Genomic DNA, 21,346 nt, shown 5'->3' with positions numbered 1-21,346 from the left:
ACCTTTAGCAAATGGTTTTGAATCATTTTTCGAGGGGTTCCCTCCGTCGGACACGTTTTCACACCACAGGTCCGGATCGGCCGCCAGATGGATCGAATCCTGTCGCCGATGTTCGTTCAGCCAGAAATTGATTGGAATTATTGAGGATGAATAATTCAACGCGCAATCGACGAGCTGCCTAGTCGTGCTGGTAGCTCACGCATACACACCGAAAAAAAAAAATTAGAACACCAATCGCACGCTTAAACAACGCACCACCGTCACGTGACTTGTAAATATATGAATTTTCCGAATTTCGAATTGAGCAATTTCAACACACTTCTCCACAAATCACGCACGCTACACCGAACAGTGGAGCCGGGGAACTGGCCACACCTGTTGTGTAGTTTTCTTCCCGTCCCGTTCCGTAAACTATCAATATTTACGTTTCGAAAATCACTCGCGACCAAAAACAAATCGACACCTTGCGTTCGAAGCCCGATGAAAACGATTTCCCGAACCTGCTGCAATCACAAAGTACTGTGTGTGTGTGGGTGCGAGTATGCGTGTGTAATTAATTTTCATCCACTATTTTTCAGCACCTTCTACCCTTCCAACTGGGATGGTACCGGTAGTTTTTCTGTACGACTTTTTCTTCTACTACTACTTCGTGCTGCGTATTTTCCGTGCCACCAGGGGCTACCGTCACACTCGGGGCCATTCTTTTGCAAACCCCTCTTCCCCTTCTTCTTTCTGGCTCTTCTAAGAATTGTTTTCCATTTTCACTCACTTAGAACGATAGTACGCGCACAGCTGTGGCAATCGGGAAATCTGAAAAAAGGAAATGCATGCAAAAATATTGATTAGTTACCCGAGAATAAATGTTCAGTTAGCACATTTTCGAGTCGATCGAAGAGGAAAAGCAGTCGATTTAACATCATTTAACTTGTGTCAAAAAATTTACATTTTATAATTCCAATAGATTGACAGTTCAGGTCCAGCAATTCTAGTAACGTTTTGTCTATTTCTTTCTGTAATAGCTATAGAAAATATCAAGCGAATTGCTAAAAATATCAATTACTGGTCCCAATACCAGCATTTGTCATGGTGAGACAGTGTGCCACAAAATACTATGGTCACATACGAAGCCCAGGAGGCGTTGGTACATGCCGGAGATTGCGTGATCCCCTCCAAGAGATCACTGAAGCAATTGGGTGTGATGCTTGACGACAAAATCAGTTTCAGCAAGCACGTTGAATACGCCTGCAAGCGCGCATCAATAGCGATCGCGGCGCTCTCCCGATTGATGGCCAACAGCTCGCCTGTGCGCTCCAGTAAACGAAAGTTACTGACAGGAGTGGCAGTTTCGATCCTCAGGTACGGCAGCCCGGTATGGGCGTCGGCACTTAATGTGGAACGCAACGCACAGATGCTGGAGAGTACGCATAGACTGATGTGTCTTCGCGTAATCAGTGCATACCGCACTGTATCAAGGGATGCGGCCTGCGTGGTTGCAAGTATGATGCCTATCGGTCTGATAGTGAAGGAAGACGCGGAGTGCTACAGCATGCGAGGAGACAGGAACGCCCGTAGGGCCTCCAAAGCCGCTTCTCTACGCAGATGGCAACAAGAAGGGGACAGCTCAACCAAGGGTAGTTGGACACATCGGCTCATACCTAGGGTCTCGAGTTGGTTAGATAGTCTCGAGTTGGATTCGCGGCTCAAAGGAGTGAGCTACTGGAGGTATGCGGCATTGACAACACACCGGAAAACCTGATTCAGAGAATGTGCCACTGCGTAGAGAACTGGAACGCAGTGTCGACCGCGGCATCCCAAATTGCGGGCATATTGCAGCGGCAATGAAGTGCGGAACAACAACAGGCAACCGCGACCGCTAGTCGCGTGCAACCGTAGTAGGCTCAAGAGGGATCAGCGAATAAACGTCGGTCCGGGAGAACCTCCTTCGCCGGGGAGCTCTTCGTCGGAGTAGTCTAGATCCATCGTCGGGGACTAGACGAGTAGTACGTAAAACTGTTAGGATCGTCGGGGCGCCAGTGAACCGGAAGCTATCCTCCAACCAGAATCACTGGATCGACCCAGGCATCCTCTCGGTCGGGCGTTGACGGGTATCGAAAGCGTCGGTTTCGGGAGAGCCTCCTTCGTCGGGGAACTCTCCGTCGGTGTATGCTAGATCCTTCGGCGGGGGCTAGTCGAGCAGTCGCCACAACACCGATTCGATTCGTCGAGGCGCCAGCGAACCGGAAGCCATGCTCCAACCGGAATCGCCGGACCGACCTCGGCACTCCTTCGGGTGTCCCGTGTGGTGTAACAGAGAACTCGGTGTCGGGAGAACTTCCTTCGCCGGGGAACTCTCCGTCGGAGTAGTCTAGATCCTTCGTCGGGGACTAGACGAGTAAATCGTGGCGTAATACCGCTAGGATCGTCAGGGCGCCAGTGAACCGGAAGCTCCTTTCGGTCGGGTCGTAGACGCGTACCGTAAGCGTCGGTTCGGGAGGACTTCCCTCGTTGGGCAACCCTCCGTCGGTGTAGACTAGATCTTTTGGCGGAGACTAGTCGAGTAGTTCCGCGACGTAGCATCAGTTTTGGGTCGTCGAGGCGCCAGTGAACCGGAAGTTACCCTCCAACCGGCATCACTGGACCGACCTCGTCATCCAACTGGTCGATCCCTCGACTAACATCAAACTCAGTTGTCGTTTGACACTTCAGGGGTGTGTCATGAGGGAATAATTCGAGAGGTGCTTGTCAGGAACACCGTAACAGTAATATTGCATAATTTGCATACTGGTCAACCATCCTCCGTATTCTCCAGACCAGGCCCCCAGCGACTATTATCTATTTTCAAAAATGAAAAAAGTTTCTCCACGGAAAGAAAATTTCGTCGAATGCTGACGTCATTGCAGAAACGGAAAACTATTTTGAAGCCCTTGACAAATCTTTTTTTTTTTTTTTTTTTCTTTCAATGGGCATCAAAAATTTGGAGGACCGATGGTTCAAGTGTAGATGGAGATTATACTGTAGAACAAAAATGTTTTTACGGTAAAATATCGTAAATTTTTTTTTTAGGCCCGGCACTTTTCATTCCATATAGTAATCGGGTTCGAAGCCTACACACAATCTACACGTAACGGTAACTTCATAACTGTACCGAGATTAGATAATTGCCATATGGTCCCCATTTTGGTTCAGAAAATCATTCTTCAATGTACAACTGAATTCGTGACGCCGACCAAACCCGAGCGTCGGTCGATTGAAGAACTGGGAGGAATGCTAAATTTTCACTTATTGTTTGTTGGAAGTCAAAGATCACTAGTCTTAAATATTATACAGTTCCTACCAGTTACTCACTGGGCAGCCGACTACCGAGAGATAAAATTGTGCTTATTTTATTAAGTACAACCGAACCGTCAACGGAAACCAAATCAGAATACTAAACTCTCCACTTTCCTTAGGGGTACTTTCTTTGTATTTCCTTTGCATAAAATTATTCTGGAATACGGAGTAGCTTTGGTAAATCGTTTTTAATTATCACGAGACGAGTATGTCTTCAACGGCTCACCGATGTTCGACCTACTGCATGGTAACATCGTTTCCCCTATGCTACCGAAAAGAATTCGTTCCGGGAAGACCAGACGTGGGGAACGAAACATCTCCGACACAGTACGACCAGAATAATCAAATAGTTGTTTATTGTCACCATTTCAAAAGAGCATACGTGTAGTTTGATTTTAATATAAAAAACTCTTTGCGCTGGGTTAGCTCCAATCGAAGACATTTTCCATTGATTACGTTGAATATAAGTAGACTTGATAATCACTGTAGGGACGCTGCATGCCCCTTTCTAAACGAGCGAATTAAACAGTTCAACTATTTAATGAAGGAATTCAAAATCAAAATACTGAATACGACATAGATTTCCGGTTCATTTTTGACAGATTTTTTTGCTCATTTATCTTTTGAATATATGGCCACTATTTCCAGTGCTTCCGGAATCTGAAACCGAGAACCAGAATAACCGGAATCGGGTTCTTGGTTGTCTATTGATAATGGCTTCCGATTGGAGTAGTTTCGAAGCCAGTTTAAAATTTCGTTTCGTCTCTTTAAGTGGCTGTATCAAATTTTTAACATTACATCATTTGAACCTATGTTTGTTAAAATCGGTCACGCCATCTTTGAGAAAAGTAAGGAAGTTATTTGAAATAGGAATTTTTACATTATAAATCCTGTAATTCCGGAACCGGAAGTCGGATTCGAATAAAATTCAGGAACTTTGTAGTGAGCGCAAAAAAAAATTGGAATGGTTATGGTCAGAGACATTGCCGCGAGATTGACGTAGGACTGCTTTCAAGATGTGTACTGTTAGATGTTAACTGATTTGATACTGTTTGATCGTTTAAAATTTTTTAGTCCAGAAAAGGACTCATCGGTTTTGGAAGATTGCGTTCGTATTCTAGGGATTAGAGTGGCAGTTTAAGACAGTTTTTCAGAATAAGTTTTTTGTGTTACTTTTCGGGTCCTGAAAAGAACCGTTAGTGGCTTTGGGGTCCTGGAAAGCACTTTTTTGTTACAGATGAATACGGTTGTATTTCAGGAACTAGGGCGCAATTCCAAGTCATTTGTAAGTTTGATCCTTGACTTAGAAGAAATCATTACATAAATATAATCGTATCGCAAGTCGTACAATCGTTCATATATTTCAATATTTCATACATCTCAATATTTGAGTGACAGAAACTATCAAAATACTCTACAGGATTCATTTCCGGCTTTCAAAAAGGCGAAATAATGGAATTCTCCACGTTATTATTCACTTTTCGAATATTTTTCTCGAACGCAATGCAGCCAAATGCTAGCTTTATTCGCGCTCGTTTGTTGCAAATTTCGAAGTAGCATAGTGACGATTTACACAGAAGTAATCTTAATAGTTATTTGGATAACATTTAGAGCCATTAGAACGGTCGGTTTTATATAATGTTCCCCATCGTTGTCCTCTTTTTGTTTTCTTTTTCTCCAGTGCAATCGACCAGCAGCTGGATGACGAAATCGCTTTTGTGTGAAGCGAAGCTCACACTGCGAACGTTCCGCAGCAGAACTGCTCACCGAAGAACCAGTCGTTATAGTGTTTTTCTGCGTTTAGGCTTGAAGAAGGCTTGTTTTATCTTAGAAATACATGAAACGTCAAGATCTGGTGTCATCCCGAAAGTTTTTTAATTTAACTCTCTGACAAATTTTGTTTTTCCAAATAAATGTTTTTTTTTTTTCATTTTACACCAGATCTGGACGTTTCATTTTGACGTCAAAAACAAAATTCTCAATTTTGTAGTTCTAGGGATTACACAATGTTTCAACGTTTCATGCATTTCTAAACCATTTGGCATACATTTGTTTTTCATTTTCGGAAATCTAAAAAGTCGCTTTTTTCAAATTTTTTTTCTTTTTCAAATTTGGACGTTTCACGAATTTCTAAGATATTTAGCATAAAAAAAATTCTTTAGTTTTAGGGTTTTTTTACGCAAATTTCCGAAGTTACGCGTATTTTCGGTGTTATGCGGTTTTTTTTGCGCGGTTTTTTTTACGCGGTACGGATCCCCTGCGCAAAAAGAGACCTCACTGTATTAAGTAATCAAATCGGAAGTAACTTCGTTACATTTTTGTGTTATGAAACTAAAAAAAAGTCATCCAGGTGAATATAGTAAAGAAAGACGTATTTCTACGTCCAAAGTCAAATGAAAAATACTACGAACCCATAGTAGAATTGATAGTTTCTGTGGGGACGCTGCATGCCCCTTTTTGAACGAACGGATATGTAGTTCATAGGTTGTAACACGATTTTATCTGAATCTAAATTTTAGCACGCGAGTGACAAATCAAGGAACGGTGTGGATTCTGAAACAGCTATATGGCGAGAAAGTCAAGCGCACTTTATTTGACTTAAACACACACACGCACGTTCAATAAACAAACACAGATATTTTGCGATATCGGCGAACTGATTCGAATGACACTTGATAAGAACCGTACCACGGTTGAAGACACGATTTTCCCAAGGATTGAATAGCCTTTCTCAATAAGATTGGCGATATAAACGGGTGGGTAGTGCCAGAGACTTATCCGAGTTGACGTAAATACGAAATCAAGTGGAAATAAAATCTAATATTACTTAATATCGGTTGAACGATTTTATGACTGGGGAAAAACAAAACGAAATACATCATTGCCACTGATCAATTGAAGACAACTTCCACGAGTTCAATGAACTACGTTCTTAAACTGATGGACAAATGTGAAAAAACGGAAACAAATCGATATAGACAAATTAAGGCGAAGTGGACTCTCTGATTGGGTAACTAATCTCTGAGTTTTTCAAAATTACATCGTGTGTCCTTCAAGGAAGCCATATCGAACCAGTCATTTTCGTGTTATTCATGAACGATTTTTGCAGTGAATCATCGTCTTTTGAAACAACCTATGCTGAAGATAATCAAAAGCCTTGTAGACTGTTGCGGCGTTCTGTTGTTGTGTTTCAAGAGACTTCGCAGCCGATTCAGAGTGTACAGAACCATTGTATGACTGGTGCTACGATTCTACTGACACTACGAATCCTTCCAGGTTGGGGCTCGAACATACGACAACTGGTTTGTAAGAACAGTGCCCTCTACATTGAATCGCCAACCCGGGACAATATATTGGGCACTGAGTGAGTCTTAGATTAGTACGACCGAAACGGCATTTGGAAAAGTGAAGCGATCACCGGTACATTCACTGATTATACTTCAGTACCCAATGATGGAGATGGATCGAGATCAGCTAATTTCATCGGTTGAAGACGGTTCAACGCCGTATATTGTATCGCTTTTGGGCGCAGTATTCTGGAATACAGAGTAACTTCTGTAAATCGTTTTTATCACGTTACGAGAATCACGAGACGAGTATGTCTTCAAAGTCTCTTCGATTTTGGACTTACTGCATGGTAACATCGTTTCCCCTATGCTACCGAGAAGAATTCGTTCTGGGAAGACCAGACGTGGGGAACGAAACATATCCGACATAGTACGACCAGAACAATCCAATGGTTGTTTATTGTTTATTTTAATATAAACAAAGTTTTTGCGCCGGGTTAGCTCTATTCGAAGACAATTTCTATCGATTACGTTGAATACTAGTAGAATTGATAGTTACTGTAGGGACGCTGCATGCCCCTTTTTAAACGAACGGATATGTAGTTCAACTGCGAAGAAGTCTGTTTCTCTAGTGGAAGATTATATTCATAGAGGAGTTTAAAAATAAAATACTAAATACGACAACAAACCGGACTACAATCTTTTATATGCGAATGAAATTTGAATTTTTCCACAGATTTTCACTTCTTATCTAACGATTTTTATCAATTTTTACCTATTTCATGCATCATAAATGATGGGACTGAAATCGTGATTGAGAAACGCAAACAAGCGTCTGAAGTATTCATTCTTGATTTCCGTTAAATCCAATAGTTTTAGAAATTTTTGAGTAATTCGTTGTTATTCATGTAAGAATAACGAGTTTCGAAATGGTTCTTCTTCTTCAAGTGTTAACCGTAGTAATTTAAAAAAAAATAAATTCCCATTCCGAGTATATTTATTATATGACACCTGGCGACCAAAAGGACGTTCATACGTTTTTCTCTCTCGATAAAACCAACCTCACTTCGATCCGGCAGCGAAACAGAAGAAACCATTCTCAACAAACGCTCGAAATGATTTCATATTTATAGAAATCTCTGCAGTTTCGTTTCTCGACCGGGAAACGTACGACGCTCGTCGCCTAGGCCTCCACTCAAAACGGTTAACCCGATGAGAGCGAGATAAATCACCGCAAACAAAACAGATAATGCTCGGCATGGCAGGAGTTAATTGGATAGAAAGAAAAAAAGAGAGAGACAGAAAAAGACTGGCGTCAGTGACGACGCCAGTTACACGTCCGGGTCCGCTCGTTGATCCTGGTGGACTTTGCCCGCCCATCACAGTCTTTTGATTTAGTCCGATGGGGGGACTAAATCAAAAGACTGTGATTGCGAATGACATGTTTTCGGGATTATTGTTTGTCAAGACGGTGACGGAGACTGATGGATGCATCGATTTTTGAAGACTGGAGAGATCGATCGGTCGGGTTTAATTCCCGAAAGATTGTGAAATTGGGATCGGTCGGTCTCAGGCAAAAACCGAAATCCTAATTTCAATCAATTGAAAGCTATTCAGTGTCCATTAGAAAAGGATTGTTTGCTCCTCGTTCGTTTGTGGTTTGTTTGCCGAAATGATCTATCGGACGAAAAAAAACAGGGGGAACAAAAAGTGGTTTCACCATCAAACATTGACCTGGCGCACTCTGACTGTGTGTGTGTGTATTGTCAGGGTAAAGGACGTCATCCAACCATTCCACCTTACCGATCCTGTTACAGCTTGGGAAAACGACGACTTTCTACCGCCTCCGTCGTCGTCGTCGTTGTCGTCTACGTCATTATCGTTATCGTCACTTGCTCTTAATGCTGGTTATGAGAAGAAATCCAAATGGTTAAGTGCGACAAAAGTTTGGCTTCATGAGACGATGGGATGGCGGGGGACGGAAGGGGGAGGGGGAGGGGAAGGGGTATGTTCTACTGTGGCACGTGACATAAAGTGGGTAGCTAAACTTTTATTACGTTTGCTGTTTTAAGTGGTGATGAATAAAGTTCGAGTCATTTATTATCTGAACGAAAAACAGTGGGTGGCTGATGTCAGAGTCATAACCGGATGACGCGAATACGAATAAAACTTCACACTTATGAATATCGATATTCGTTTCGATTTATTGATTAGTTGTCTGATTTGTGCAAACACGACTTATTCATATCAACAATGTTCTAACACACAATTAAAAACGATGGAATAAAAAATCGCAGATGAACTGAACACGGTGTGAATTGCATTGGTAGGGTAAAGTGTTATAATATGCCCCCCTTAAGAAAACATTAAGATATTTCCAAGTGTATTGATATATTTTCCTCGAGAATGTAAATATTTCATTGCAATACGGATGAGGAACATAATTTTCAATGACTCCAATAGAAAATATGAAAATTGATTGATATAAACACATTTTCCAAAACGGCCACATTCTTAGTTTTTTTCGCTCGCCTCAGACATCATGCCCCAGCAGCCGTACAATATGTCTCACAACAAATCAGTGGCATGACACACAACAAAGGACATTTAATCCCACAACAATGATGCATTATGCTTCTTGAAATGTCCATAAAGTTACTGTTTTGAGATAATCAGTATGTCAAAGAAATGGCGGATAAAACATCTATTTAGTCGAAGCAAAACTTTACATCGAAAAGCTGCCAAATGAAATTTTTAGTTTTTTCATACTTTCCTTCAAACGACAACCACCAAACTTGCATAGCAGAAAGATCCTACGAAAAGATAGTGTTAGGGATAAAACTTTGGTTCAGAAAAGTTTTCAATGCTTAAGAAAAGATAGGGGGCATTTTGGCTAGCAGGGGCGCTTTATAAGACTTTCCCCTACTGACGCTAGCATTTCAAAAGAAGAAAATATCAAAAACCATTCTTTTAATGAAAATAATATTTCCGATTCAACTTTCATGATTACTTAAACAAATGTTCTTGAAATACAGACAAATTTCGCGCCAATTCAAACAAATGTTGTCCTCTTATCCTCTCAGATTCTAATGAAATGTTCTGGACACGATCACGACTTAGTCACAAAATGTCACTTTGCATACTTTGTTTCACCAAAATTGATCTGTTTTTTTTTTTGAAAAGGGACAATATCTACTTGCAAACATTTTTTACTATAGTCGAGAAAAAACAAATCCTACAAAAAAGTGTTGTATGATAGATTTTTACAAAATTAGTCTACTTTTAGAGAAAAAATTGAAAAACTTTCTAATTGAGTTCTGCACTGAAAAAAAAAAATTTTTCTGCGCTGGGTTAGCTCTATTCGAAGACAATTTCAATCGATTACGTTGAATACTAGTAGAATTGATAGTTACTGTAGGGACGCTGCATGCCCCTTTTTAAACGAACGGATGTGTAGTTCAACTGAAAATAATGTCTTGTTCTTAAGAGGAAGATCAAATTCACTAGAGGAATTCAAAAACGAAACAATAAGCTGAATTTTTCCTCAGATTTTCATTTCCTATCCAACGGATTCGGTGTCGCATTTTATAACATTACATAAAATTGTCTTTTAAGAGGTTTTAATCATATTCTCACAAATATTTACCTATTGCATGCATCATAGATGTTGGGACTGAAATCGTGATTGAGAAACGCGAACAAACGTCTGAAGTTTCCATACTTGATCAGGGCCGGTGAAACATGTTAAACCCAGGTGGGTAATTTTTCATACTGCGGAGAACGACCCACTACTTCGAAGTATTTCTCTATTCTAATGGAAATGATATTTATCCTTAAAAGGTGCAGTCGTTTTTTTAATAGAATATTGATTCTATAAAACTTTCCATGAAACGCGTAAATTAGAAGTTTGAAGAGTTTTCGGTACTAAGTTTAAAAACAAAATTTCTCATCTAAGGTTTAACCTGGTTTCAAAATCACTGCCAATATTTGTTTTCAATTCTAAGTACCAACCTTCAAAGAAGATTTAACATCAATAGCACCACGAACACTGAATCTAATTCAACGCGCAAGCCCAGCTATAGCTTGATAAGTGTTTTCCCCACTAGGATCCATTAAAAATGAAGGTTTGTGGTATTCTGATTCTGAACGTGGCTAAATGAAGCAGGCAACTGGAAAAAAAATTAAGCAAATTTTAACAATCGGGATGTATGAACACAAAATCAAAGTTCGTGAGATTAGATATGCTGAGATCGTTAGCACATGAGCTGGAAGTTCTTTTACGATCTTGTACGAAAATATGAGCATAGAAAAATCGTCACCAAACGGATCGCGAACACGGCCGCTCATAATCAACAAAAGTCTGCCGCAATAAAATGGGATGCGTTGGTATGGAACAGTGGACGAAACATGGATCCACTATTTTTATCCGGAGTCATACCAGCATTCAGACTGGGAAAGCCATCTGAAAACGTAACAGGTAGCTGGAACAACCATGGCATAATGTTTTTATATGTTCGAGGTATAATTAACATCGACTATCTTGAACAGGAAAGTACCATCAAAAGTGATTCACCGTTAACCAAGACAATGCACCGTGCCATAAGTCAATGAAAACAATGACAAAATTAAACGAATTGGGCTGCGATCTGTTTCCTCATCCACCTTGTTCACAATTACCTAGCCCCAGCGATTGCTTGTCCTTTGCGGATTAGAAAAAGACACGTCAGCGCAAATTTTTTGGCTCGAATAAGACAGTCATCGCCGCAAAGGAAGCCGATGTTTAGACCAGTGACAAATCATTCTATAAGGATGGTATTGAAAAATTATGAAAAGTGCTAGAACGATTGTATGTTATTTGAAGATGATAATGTTGATGAATAAAAAATATGCCTGCACACGAAATTGTGTTTTTCTGGTTAGTTCATGGACTGTTTGAACGTTGTGTTAGCAACTTTTACTCCTTTTCTGAACCACACAGAGTTCAAGTTTATTCGATACAGAATCTTGGTTTGTATGAGTGATTTACTTAGAAGCGAACACACTCATTGAAACGCAGAAATTCAATGGAAACCGTGAACTTGTATGTATTTGTTAGAAGGAACCATGACAAAGATTTTCGTTATTAACTGAAGTTTCGATCACCAATTATCTGAAATATGATTTTATAGATATAGATTCATCTACTCCAATTGAAGTGTAGAAATATTTTTAATGCAGTTTATATAATGATATGGAAAATTAAATAAAAATTATTGAGATATAGATGTTCAAAACCTGAGCACTGTTTGTACTGTTCTCAGTATTTTGAATTTGCACACCGGTATAGAAAGCAAAAACGTAGTCATCCGCCCGATTCTCTCGATCCCCGTCTCTGTCTACCATCTTTATTGGAACTAACAAGATCTTTTTTTTTGTCACTAACTTCTTCGTTCTCCTTTCCCCCGTCTCTTCACCATCTCGATGGAAACTAATTAGATCTCTGTCGTATTGAGACATGCTGTTCCCTCATCCCCTTTTTACCTCGTTTTCCACAATATTTACTTCTCTTTCATTCTCTTCAGTAACATCACCATCACCGACAACGGAGAACCGCTCCAGTCGATGACCAGGCTGCGGGCCACCCGCCGAATCTTTGTAGCCTGATGATTTTTCCCGCGGATCCACACGGACTGAATGATGCGGCCAACATAGATATTTACCAACGCCATCTGGAAGACTCTCATACTATATTCAATTCACCAGCCATTGCTGATCGCCACCAGAAAGTTGAATTTTCGAGAATCCGCGACCCCGATACGACATTACCTAATGTTACTATATTAGTTTTAGGTTAATTAAGATTAGAAAATACCCTTGGCATCTTAGAGCTTAAGCAGTGTGCCCTAAAATTATATTATATTATTGTTTAAAAAAAACGTAGTCCTCCGTCAAAAGATTTTGAGTGATTTTTTTCATGTGAAGATATAGAAGGTGAGATGTGACAAGGTTCATTTCATCATGCAGAAATCTTTTAGTAACTTAACTTTCACTTTCTACAAGAGGAGTCGACCTTGAACATCTGCCGGAAGATTCCGAAGAAGGTCTTCTACTATTTACTATTCCGGCAAAGCTACCAAAAGTTGTTACTTTCTACTTGCTACTGCATTCTTCTTTTGCCGGTTCGGAATGTAAAGAGTAAAAGACCTTTATTGGTATTTTCCGGTATCTCAGAGACCCGAGTGATTCGCAATGGAGAGATGCTTAAGCTCGGCTCCTTTGCTGGAAGGGAAAAGTTAAGTTACTAAAAGATTTCTGCCTGCTCAAATGACCCTTGTCACGTCTCACCTTTCTGTGGTATATCTTCACATCCTTGCTCTACCTTGAGAACTAGCATTCTATAATTTTGATTTTATTTATTATTCCGAATTACAATAAAAATATTCTTATTATTATGAATAATGCTAATATTTCCATTGTTTTTTGTTCGAAATTTCAGGTGGGTGATTACCCACCTTTGGAATTTTCGGGTGGGTAGTGCTACCCACCGTACCCACCTCTTTCACCGGCCCTGTACTTGATTACTGTTAAATCCAATAGTTTTGGTAATTGTTGAGAAATTTGTTGTTATTCATGTAAGAATAACTAGTTTCGAAATGCTTCATCGTCTTCAAATTAAACGTAACCATTTCAAAAAAAAATTCTTGTCACAAGGTAAGTAATTAGGTTCTCTACCAAGCGTTCGTAAAATGAGCTCTTCGAAGAAAATAAATTTAAAATACTAAAAATACCTTTTCATGAATAAGCTGGTTTTTTGTTGCAGTGTCTTCTCATAGAAAACTTAACTAAGCTGAGAGTCATAACCATCCGAGAATCTAATGACACTCAGTTTGTGAGATTTCACAGAATAACTCAAAAGCTAGCAACCCGATATTTGAAAAAAAGTATCAATACTGAAAAAGTTTTTGTTAAAAAAATTACTAATCCCATAAAGATCCCATCTTTGGTAGGGACGTTTGGTAGGGAACATAATTGCCTATCTTGGAATACATTTCACTCGAATCAACAATGTTTTTTTTTATTTGGAAATCGGCCTCAAATTTTCAAAATCATGTTTTTCCAGTGTAGGATTTGATGAAACGCCTTTCGCGTCAAATCGCATTCGGATATTTGGCGTCACTATCTTACATTTTAATTAAACTTTTTGGACAGGTAGATTTTCCTACAAAATACCTCATTATATACTTAGCTTTTCGAGTGTAAGAGAAAAATATATTTTTCTAATAAAAATTTGTTAGAAAAAAAGATTTTTAAACATAAAAGTTTCCATCTATTGCAAACATACGTTGTTTGCTAGGGAACATAATTACCATTCCTGGAAAAAATTACTCAAATAAAAAAAAATTATATGGAAATCAATTCTAAATTTTTGAAGTCACTTTTTTTCAGTGCAGGATTCGATTAGACGAATTTCGAGGTAAATCGTATTCTGAATTAGCTGCACCCTCTCACATACTAATGAAAGTCTCTAGACAGGTAGATTTTGCCACAAAATGCCCTTTGCATACTTTACTTTTCGAGTCCAAGATAAGCACTTTTAAGGAAAACATGTTTTTGTTTTCTAATAAAAACTTGTTACAAAAAAAAATTTTAACATAAAAGATCCCATCTATTGCAAAATATGCCGTTTACTAGGGAACATAATTACCAATCCTGGAAGAAAAATCACTCAAATCAAAAATGTTTTTTTTTTATTTGGAAATTGACTTTGAATTTCAGAAGCCATTTTTTTCAGTGTAGGATTTTATGAAACGAATTTCGCGTTAAATCATATTCGGAGTTGGTGGCACCCAATCAGATTTTGATGAAACTTTCTGAACATGTTGACTTTGTCACGAAAAGTACATTTGGTTACTTTGTTCTCCCAAAATTGATCTAGACTGTGTTTTTTTTTTTTTTTATCAAATAGAACATTCAAAAATATTTTTATAGACTAGAATATTGAAAAATAAGCACTCACCGAATCCTACACTGAAGAAAATAAATTTGAAAAATTAAAAGTCGATTTACCGAAAAAGCTCCATTTTTAATTTTGATGAAATTTTGCTCCAAAAAGAGGTAAGTTTTTCCATCAGAAACTTTTTCTCGTCCAGATCTGGTACTTTTTGCAAATATTGGTCAGCTAGCGACAGGGTATTCTGTAACGTTTCCTCTCGAATTGAGTCATATTGGCTATCTGGATGAAAACGACTTTCAATCTAGTTCAGTTTTCGATAAAAAAAACACTAATACTTACCTCGGCGAATGACCGTAAGGTTAAAACCGAGGGTAAATAATGCAACATAATAATAATAATAATAATAAGACACTAATACAAATTTCATTTTGGAAAAGAACAAATAGCCTCAAAGCTTAATGTAGTATCGAGATTTGGTGTTGTCCAGAAAAAAAATTTTATTTAAAAATATTGACTGGGAAATTTAGAGATTTCCGAAATCGAAATTTTTTTTTCTGATGTTTTAGAAATGCACGAAACGTTGAGATTCAAAAAAAAATCTTAGACCCTGAGGGTCGAGTTACAATTTGCTTTCGAGATAGATCTTGATATTTCGTACATTTCTAAGACGAACGAAACAAGAAAATCGCATACGCAATTCGTATTGAGAAAAACCGCATAACTTTGAATATTATTATCAAAAAATCGCATGGAAACCACAAAAGAAGAGACTTGAGTGTACAACACTTTTTTGTAGGATTTGTTATTTTTCAATTGCAACTATTTGTGAAAAAGATTGGTGAAATTCGGATATTCTTCAATTTTGTAAAAAAAAAAACAAAGTATGCAAAATGGCTTTTTGTGACAAAGTCTACATATCCGGAAACTGAATGTGGACTACGCTACTCGTGTTATTTAGTTACAGTAATTGCACCAGTTTTAATTCGAGGTACATTTGTTCTTTAAGCAAGGGATCAATGTCTCAAATCAAAGGTTGAAAGCAAAGCCCGTTAGAAGTCGACAACGACGGTATTTTTTTCGAATTGGCGGTGGTCCGTTTAGTTCATTTAGCTAACCCATTTCGTTCGTTATGTGGACACATGTTATACGGTTGTTTGATTCTATCGTCCCTGTCGTAAGCGATTTATTTTTATCGAATTTCTAGGACGCGACAGTGTGAAAGCAAACTGATATAGAATGGTTTATTGGAATTAATTTTCGATTCTTAAATGAAACGAATGGTTGCATTTCTTTATTTATTATAGAAACTGGAAAGCATTTTCCGAGAACACCTTTCAACTGATCAGCGAGAGGAGATGTCTGACAAGGGTAAAGCAATAAACTGCCAAATTAAATGAACAAATACTAACGCTAAAGCGAATGAAAAGGTTCTTGTTAAATACTTGCGTCATTTCACGTTTACTGTCAACAAAGCGGGGCGACCGAGAGCAGAATAATAGCATCACTATTGACACTCGTAGTGCAATTGAAGAAAATATCAGAAAAAAATTGCTATGGAATCGGTTTTTCATTCTTAAAATATCTGAATTTTTAGATTTCTCTCATACTAAAAACGTTGAAATGTAGTGCAGTTGTAGTTGATGTAACCAAAATGAAGAGCATTGTGTCTAAGTATATTTGCTATCGTTTGCTGCCCTGCAGAAGAAGGGAAATTCCTTCGAAACTTCGGCGTTTTACGCAAAATAATATTGTTATAGATAAATTTTAACTCACTTGACTAGTAGATATCAGTAGGTAATGGTTGAAAATTTCATTCTTAGACGGTGACTCACAATTTGTAGCCTATATTTAAATTCAATTATATTTGTGAGTTTTAGAATTGCATTTTTAATGTCATCACGATCGGTCGTTGTACACAACTCTAAAAAATTTTCGTTTTGGTAGAATGACAAACAGGCCAAAACAAAAACGGAACCTCTTGAGGAAAAAAAAAAACAAACGTTTCCTTGTTCAATACACTCTTTTTCATCTTCTGATCATTTATTTGAATATTTCTCAATTGAACGGAATCGAGGACATAATCCACACCCTTGCCTCGATCCTACCGCGGCATTTCTCCGTTGTAGTGACAGTGCGCCAAATCAGGCCAAAAGTTAATCGGTCCATGTTGAGCTTCAATGTCGTACTTTTGGGAATCCAGTCTTGTTTGTCACGAAAATCAGGATCTTTTGTCTGCAGCTTCGAATGTCTTGCCAAATCAGAAGTTTTCTAGTAATTTTCTCAGTAAAATTATTTTCACAAGATTCGACACAACTTCGAAGTATCAACTTTTTCAAATCAAAAATGGCTTTTTGGTCAATCGGGCTTCCGTCAAAATGTTTTAAACCTCCTTCTTCTGAAAGCCTTCACTATTCGTTGATCCAAACGAAGATTAGCATGACGTTTTTTTCGAGCCGATTTCGGTTTACTCTCAAAGGTGTTATTTTCATACACGACCTTCTCACTTACTCCTTGCACGATTGCTATGTTTCTCAGTGCCAACCCGGGTTTGGTGCACCGCTGGAAACGAATAAACGGCTACACAAGTGGTATGAGAAATTGTAAGCAACAGGACCCAACAAAAAAAAACTGTCAGATTCAACTGTATCCATACTTTCTAGTACAACTTTAAAACGATTCATGCTTTATATCGCAGCGAAGAAAAAAAAAACAATCTGAAAAACGTCAATTTAGTTTGAAGTGCAGCCTGGAAAAAGGGGAATAATTTGCAATTCCATTTCACAGAGAATAATTGCACTGAAAACGTTCGTCATTTTGCGCAGAATCATCAACTTTCAATGAGCACTGCTGACCTGAATGGTCCTTTTTTTATTGCTGTTTACTGACAACTGCTAACGACTTCAACTTTAATTAGTCAATGATTTTGCGGATCACTTCTGTAATCACACACAGGAACAAAAAAAAACGTGTAACACTGAAACCGCAACCGAGGAGGAAGAAAAAAAAGAGACCGGAGGACTCACTTCAATTTCCATTTTCATTGACGCCACCCAACCACCAGCCAACTCCACAAGCAGGACAGCCCCGACCAGGCTAGGCCAGGTCAGGTCCCCGTGTGTCATTTTGCATTAATTTTTCATTTCTCATTCCGGGCGAGTAATTCCCTGGCAAAGTGATGATTTGCGTTTCTGGTTGCTTGTTTTTGTGCTCCGATCCCTCGCCGATCCACTGGAAGGCACTAGACTAGCTACTAGGACTGGTTTTCTAGGTAAACTTTTATTTTCCACTGCGCTAGCCACTGTATTGTTCGAATGACATATATTTTTTGTCATTAACCGGGACTAAATAGAACCAATCGGACAGTTGGTATGCGGTGAAAAGCAGCGGGATGCAGTCGTTTTCCTGTGGAAGGATTTGTAGTGTTGCTGGTAAAACCCGACTGGAGAGTAATCCGCACGTAATTAATGGCACTATTAATTATTACCGATGTGAACCAGAACCAACAAACGGGTGGGGCTTGAGGGTGCGGTGGTGAGAAAATGTCACATCGGGGTGAGGATCGGTTTTAGAGTTGAATAAATTTGAAGTGAGAAAAAGGCAACCGCCGATTGATTTTCCCAACCAAACGAACGGATGCTGGTGAAGGGGGTTGAAGTGGCGGTGTTTCACTTCGGTTTCACTCACTGAATGGTGGGAATTAAAATTAATTATAAATCGATTTCGATTTTACATTTGTGAAATGGGGCTTTCGTGTATAATCGCCGAGCAGTGCCAAAAATAGATGTGCGCTACAGGCACAATGATGGCAGGAACGTTTCGATGGAATATCCTCTTATTTCGGGAGCTAAATAACCTGATATTCTCCGGAGGATTTCTTTCATTCTTTTCATCAACTTGCAAAGTATCGACTTATTATTCCCAGAAATAAAATGGGTGTCAAACTTTGTGAAGCCACCCAAAAATATTTAAGCGTAATCTGTCCTAATTAATCGTTCGAAATTGTGGGTCTTCAAGTGCATACCATTTATAGAAGTGAACAATCGAAAAGTTTAGAACAGAAGACAGAAACTGTCCAATTTCGACAACTTTTAAAATAACTCTTTCATTTAGCAGTAATTTATCACCAATTAAACGTAAGGGCAGTTTTGTCACAAAAAAACATAAACAATATAAAAACTAAATCTAGAAACTTAAAACTAAAAACTAAAAAATAAAAACTAAAAACTAAGAACTAAAAACTAAAAACTAAAAACTAAAAACTAAAACCTAAAAACTAAAAACTAAAAACTAAAAACTAAAAACTAAAAACTAAAAACTAAAAACTAAAAACTAAAAACTAAAAACTAAAAACTAAAAACTAAAAACTAAAAACTAAAAACTAAAAACTAAAAACTAAAAACTAAAAACTAAAAACTAAAAACTAAAAACTAAAAACTAAAAACTAACAACTAAAAACTAAAAACTAAAAACTAAAAACTAAAAACTAAAAACTAAAAACTAAAAACTAAAAACTAAAAACTAAAAACTAAAAACTAAAAACTAAAAACTAAAACCTAAAAACTAAAAACTAAAAACTAAAAACTAAAAACTAAAAACTAAAAACTAAAAACTGAAAACTAAAAACAAAAATCTATAAACTAAACACTAAAATAAAAAACTAAAAACTAAAAACTAAAAATTAAAAATTAAAAACAAAAACTAAAAACTAAAAACTGAAAATTAAAAACAAAAACTAAAAACTAAAAACTAAAAACTAAAAACTAAAAACTAAAAACTAAAAACTAAAAACTAAAAACTAAAAACTAAAAACTAAAAACTAAAAACTAAAAACTAAAAACTAAAAACTAAAAACTAAAAACTAAAAACTAAAAACTAAAAACTAAAAACTAAAAACTAAAAACTAAAAACTAAAAACTAAAAACTAAAAACTAAAAACTAAAAACTAAAAACTAAAAACTAAAAACTAAAAACTAAAAACTAAAAACTAAAAACTAAAAACTAAAAACTAAAAACTAAAAACTAAAAACTAAAAACTAAAAACTAAAAACTAAAAACTAAAAACTAAAAACTAAAAACTAAAAACTAAAAACTAAAAACTAAAAACTAAAAACTAAAAACTAAAAACTAAAAACTAAAAACTAAAAACTAAAAACTAAAAACTAAAAACTAAAAACTAAAAACTTAAAACTAAAAACTAAAAACTAAAAACTAAAAACTAAAAACTAAAAACTAAAAACTAAAAACTAAAAACTAAAAACTAAAAACTAAAAACTAAAAACTAAAAACTAAAAACTAAAAACTAAAAACTAAAAACTAAAAACTAAAAACTAAAAACTAAAAACTAAAAACTAAAAACTAAAAACTAAAAACTAAAAACTAAAAACTAAAAACTAAAAACTAAAAACTAAAAACTAAAAACTAAAAACTAAAAACTAAAAACTAAAAACTAAAAACTAAAAACTAAAAACTAAAAACTAAAAACTAAAAACTAAAAACTAAAAACTAAAAACTAAAAACTAAAAACTAAAAACTAAAAACTAAAAACTAAAAACTGAAAACTAAAAACTAAAAACTAAAAAATTTAAAAACTAAAATCTAAATACTAAAAACTACAAACTAAAAACTGAAAATTAAAAATTGAAAACTAAAAACAAAAAACTAAAACCTAAAAACTTGTTACTAGAAACTAAAATTTTTAAAGTAAAAACACGTAACACTTATAACTTACAAAAAGTAACACAAGTAGCGCCTCATAAGGCATAAAATTTACAAAAAAGTAATGCACGTAACGCCTCGTAACGCTTTTAAATAACAAAAAAGTAACGCACGAAACGCCTCGTAACGCTTATAACCTAAATGAGAGTAACGTATGTAATGCCTCGTAAAGCTTATGACTTACAAATAAGTAATGTATGTAACGTTTCATAACACTTATAATTTACATAAAAGTAACGCATGTAAAGCTTTTGACTTAAAAAAGTGACACATATAACGCATCGTAACGCATATAACTTACAAAAAAGTAACGCATGTTACGCCTCGTAACACTTATTACTTACAAAAAAGTAACGCATGTAACGCCTCGTAACGCTTATAACCTACATAAAAGTATAACGCGTACGTAACGCCTCGTAACGCTTATAACTTTAAAAAATTAACGCATGTACCGCCTCGTAACACTCATAATTTACATAAAAGTAACGCTTGTAACGCCTCGTAACGCTTATAACATACATAAAAGTAACGTATATAACGCCTCGTAACGTATATAAATTACAAAAAAGTAACGCATGTAACGCTTTGTAACGCTTATAACTTACAAAAAATTAACGCATGTAACGCCTCGTAACGCTTATAACTTACAAAAAAGTAACCTATGTAACGCTTCGTAGCACTTATAATTTACGTAAAAGTAACACATCCAACGCTTCGTAACGCATCTAACTTAAAAAAATTAACGCATGTGCCACTTCGTAACACTTATAATTTACATAAAAGTAACATATATAACACCTCGTAACGCAGCTAACTTTAAAAAATTAACGCATGTAACGCCTCGTTACGCTCATAATTTGAAAAAATAACGCATGTGACGCTTATAACTTACAAAAAACTAACGTATGTAACGCCTCGTAACGCTTATTACTTACAAAAAAGTAACGTATATAACGCCTCGTTAGGCATAAAATTTACAAAAAAAAGTAATGCATGTAACGCCTCGTAACACTTTTAAATTACAAAAAAGTAACGCATGTAACGCCTCGTAACGCTTATAACCTACATAAAAGTATAACGC

The 21,346-nt window shown here is 36.8% G+C and overlaps 1 protein-coding gene across 5 annotated transcripts in view; it reads right to left on the bottom strand.

Moving 5' to 3' along the window:
• The window catches only part of LOC131426090 (diacylglycerol kinase zeta), a 473,898-nt gene that overhangs the window by 336,300 nt on the left and 116,252 nt on the right, over nucleotides 1-21,346 (bottom strand). For all 5 annotated transcript variants that reach the window (XM_058588529.1, XM_058588531.1, XM_058588527.1 and 2 more), the window contains one exon: nucleotides 3-810. The gene's annotated coding sequence lies outside the window, so the exon portion shown is untranslated. The remainder of the gene's footprint in view (nucleotides 1-2; nucleotides 811-21,346) is intronic.

Source organism: Malaya genurostris, chromosome 1 (assembly GCF_030247185.1).
Source record: "Malaya genurostris strain Urasoe2022 chromosome 1, Malgen_1.1, whole genome shotgun sequence".
Taxonomy (NCBI): Eukaryota; Metazoa; Arthropoda; class Insecta; order Diptera; family Culicidae; genus Malaya; species Malaya genurostris.
Note: the sequence above shows the minus strand (reverse complement) of the source record. Positions and strands in the feature narration are given on the sequence as shown.